General features: G+C 37.5%; 1 pseudogene; it reads left to right on the top strand.

The window, feature by feature from the left end:
* The first annotated feature begins 614 nt into the window (after positions 1-614).
* On the top strand, positions 615-1,230 carry LOC103582818 (annotated as a pseudogene).
* The last annotated feature ends 3,079 nt before the right edge of the window (positions 1,231-4,309 follow it).

The following is a 4,309-nucleotide window of genomic DNA, read 5'->3' as shown; positions in this document are numbered from 1 at the left end:
ATACATTTCTGGTGGAAATGTAAAATGGTGTAGTAGCTTTGGATAACCACCTGGCCATTCCTAAAAAGGTTAAACAAAGTTACCATAATTCCACTCCTTTCTATATACCCAAAAGAAATGAAAACTATGTCCACACAAAAACTTGTATATGAATGTTCATAGCAGCGTTATTCATAACAGCCAACAGTGGAAACTACCCAAATGCCCATCAACTGATGAATGGATAAACAAAATATGGTATATCCATACAATGAAACATTACTTAGCAATTGAATGATGATGAACTGGCACAAGCTACGACATGGATGAACCTTCAAACATGCTGAGCGAGAAAATTCCTTATCTTGGGAAGATAAGGAATATGGTACTTAGACATATGAATTTAAGGTGAGAACTGGATAATTAAATGAATGATGGACAGTTATGGTAGATGAGTTACCATTTATAAGTGATGTTTCAAGCTTAATACAGTAGATAAGAGATTTAAGGCGAAAGTAATGTCAGTGTTGTCTGAGGATTGCAGTACATTGAGCTCCATAGAGACAGCGTAGGGCAAGTGAGAGCCAGATGGGCCCTGGGTGACTCTGTGCCTCGCTGAGGAAAAATAACTAAACATGGGCAATGGAGATCCTAAGAAGCCGAGAGGCAAAATGTCATCGTATGCATTCTTTGGGCAAACTTGTCAGGAGGAGCAAAGGAAGAAGCACCCAGATGCTTGAGTCAACTTTTCAGAGTTTTCTAAGAAGTGCTCAGAGAGGAGGAAGACCAGGTATGCTATAGAGAATGGAAAATTTGAAGATATGGCAAATGCAGGGAGATGTCTGTTATGAAAGAGAAAAGAAAACCTATATCCCTCCTAAAGGAGAAACAAAAAAGTTCACGGATCCCAGTGCACCCAACCGGCCTTCTTAGGTCTTTTTCTTGTTCTGTTCTGAGGATCGCCGAAAAGTCAAAGAAGAAGATCCCTGCCTATCCATTGGCGATGTTACAAAGAAACTGGGAGAGATGTGGAACAACACTGCTGCAAATGATAAGCAGCCTTATGAAAAGAGGGCGGCTAAGCTGAAGGAAAACTATGCAAAGGACATTGCTGCATACCGAGCAAAGGAAAGCCTGATGCAGCAAACAAGGGAGTTGTCAAGGCTGAAAAAAGGAAGAAAAAGAAGAGGAGGAGGACGACAATGAGGTGAAGAGTTGGAAGAGGAAGATGAACTTGATGATTGTGAATAAGTTGGTTCTAGAGCAGTTTTTTTCTTGTGTATAAAGCATTTAACCCCCCTGCACAAAACTCACTCCTTTTAAAGAAATAACTGAAATGTAAGGCTGTGTAAGATTTGTTTTTCAAGTGTACAGTGTCTTTTTTTTGCACAGTTAACACACTACTGAATGTGTCTTTAGATAGCCCTGTCCTGGTGTTATTTTCAATAGCCACTAACCTTGCCCGGTAAAGGATGGGGGTTGTAACTTGGCATGGAAATTTAAAGCAGGTTCCTGTTAGTGCACGGCACAAATTAGTTATAAATGGGGATGGTGGTTTTTTTCATCTTCAGTTGTCTCTGATGCAGCTTATACAAAATAACTCTTGTTCTGTTAACTGAATACTACTCTGCAATTGCAGCTGTTTTGTTGACATTCTGAATGCTTCTAAGTGAATACAATTTTGTAATTAAAAACAATATATATATTGTTTGGGGACTTGCCAGGCACCGTTCTAAGGACTGCACATGTATGAACTCTTACAATTCTTTTAATTTATTTTTTAATTGAAACGTATTGATTGTAGATATTTATGGGGTACAGAGTTATAGTTCAATCCATGTATATGATGTGTAGTGATCAAATCAGGGTAGTCTGTGAAGTCATCATCTCACAACAATTCTGAGAGCTAGCTATTAAATCCCAGATAAGGAAAATAAGGCACAGAAAGGTTAAGTGCTTCTTCAAGGACACATAATTAGTAAAGCAGCACACCGGTATTCAAATCTAGGCAGTCTGACTCCAGAGTCAGTGCTTTTAGCACCTATGCTATACCTCAAGATCACAGAGAAGTAGAGTATAAATAGAGAAAAACAGAGGGCCAAGTATTAAATTTTAGGAACACTCACCAAAGGCACCCCCCCATTACTAAAAATGACAGAAGACTAAGTTAAAGTAAAAAGGAGGATAACATTTCTAGTACGTAAGCTGCTACCAATGCCTTTAGAGCAGTCACATTCATGTATCATAGCATTTGAGGACTGAAAGTGACCTCTTTTCTCATGTAGAAAAGACATCCCGTGACCCAGAAAGTTGTATGATTTGCCCAAGGTCATAAAACTGATAGTATTAAAACCAAAATTCAGCTCTCAACCCTGGTACAATTTTATTTTTAATTCACTGCTTTTATCACAATAATACTCTAATTATATGATAGAGTTGAGAAAGATTGTTGTATATGAGGGTATGAAATATATACAGACATATTCAAAAATAAACAAGTGTGGGTGTGTATTTTTCTACCTGGGTTAGCATATGGAGATACTATAATACTTAGCTTATTGCAAAAATAACAGTTTGTCAAACTTCCCATTTTGTGCCCTTTACGTCCTATTTCCCTCCGCTCTTCTTCCTACACTCTGCTACAGGATTCCTACAAAAATCATGTTGTTGAAGGTTCATAATGTCAATGGCCTCTCTAATTCTTAATTATCTTTCTCAATCACTAAAAATGGTGTATCATCCCCACATCAGCCAGATGCCACCATAAGAGATATCTGAAAGCTGGAGTTTTTAGAAAGTTGGGATTTATGCTGGGTCTTGAGGGAAGAGCAATACTAAGACAAAGGGAGAGGACATTTCCAGACACAGGAAATAAAGATATAGAAGTGTTGATGAAAAGACAATAGATAAATATGGAAGGAATAAGAAATTTGAATTCTAATTCCTCATCTTAGGAAGCTTTAAACTAGTACATTGTTATAGAAATGTTTACAGTTAGAGTTATCTTTATTTTCTTCTACTTTATATATATATATATATATATATGTGAAACTTTATTACATATCCGTAGTTGAAAACTATTTTGAAGGATTATAAAATCAGTTCTATAAAAAAATAACAGGATTATGTCATTTTCTAGAGGGAGACCATAGTAACCCCATTTTCTGGGAGAAAGAGTCTAAATCTGGAGTTTTTTCAAAAGGTTGTGACTTTTAACAGCAAAAGCTTTCTTTCCAAAGAAAATTGTAGCCACAATCCCCCAAACTGAGCTGCTCTGCCTGCTCCGTCTTCCCTTTCCCCATCCTGGGGCCCCTAATAACACCTCCATGAAACCTTAGGGCTCTCAAAAGAGTTTGCAAATCACTAGTCTAAGCAATTGAAAGTCACTGTTCAGCTCTCACATAATTCAATTCTTATTTACTTTATGTTGCTGATAACTGCAACTAGAGTTTTTGCTTAGAATGCTTAGAAGTTTCCAATTCCATGAGGTCAGGACATAGGTAAATTTTTTCTAGCTTTACTTCTTAAATGGCTATCATTTGCCAGATGCTTACTAAGTGATAAGGATTTTACACATATCATCTAATCCTTAGAACAATCCTGTGAGGAAGATAGTATCCCCATGTTACAGATGAAGAAACTGAGCCTCAGAAAGATGAAATAACTTCCACAGTGTTATTCAGCTAGTAAGTGGCAGAGCCAGAATGAGAAACTTAAGTCTATTGTGACTTAAAGCCCATGATTTATTTAACATATTTTACAGAACAATGACTGACAGTGAGGACTCTAAGTGTTTTATAAATAATACCTCATCTAATCCTCACAACTGTTGGGGGACTGAAGCCCCACACCCCTTCTTGTGAGACCGCTCCTACGTGCCAATCTGCTTAGATGGCCGTGCTTTACATGATAACTGTCTCTAAATCTGCTTGTGCCAGAAACTGATTGCTCCTGGCTATGCAAGTTAATTTGCAAGTGACCTTTTATCCTTCTCCAGAAACTGTTTAACCATAAACATTCTCGGCAAACTAAGAGTGGTGAGAGTGGGCATCCTTGTCTCTTTCCTGTTCTTAAGGAGAAGGCTTTTCCCAATTCAGGATGATATTGGTGGTGGGTTTGTCATTTATAGCTTTTACTGTATTGAGATATTTTCTTCCTATACCTAATTTGGTGAGAGTCATTATCATGAAGAGATGTTGAGTTTTATTCGTATAACTTCGTATAATGTATGCTATACGAAGTTATTACGGAATGTCCTGTCTTTGTCTCTCCTCACGATATTATCATATCTTTACATTCCAGACCCTTTGCAGCATGCCTGCTTTTTCCT

Source organism: Galeopterus variegatus, unplaced genomic scaffold, assembly GCF_000696425.1.
Source record: "Galeopterus variegatus unplaced genomic scaffold, G_variegatus-3.0.2 Scaffold18004, whole genome shotgun sequence".
In the NCBI taxonomy this organism is placed as follows: Eukaryota; Metazoa; Chordata; class Mammalia; order Dermoptera; family Cynocephalidae; genus Galeopterus; species Galeopterus variegatus.
Note: the sequence above shows the minus strand (reverse complement) of the source record. Positions and strands in the feature narration are given on the sequence as shown.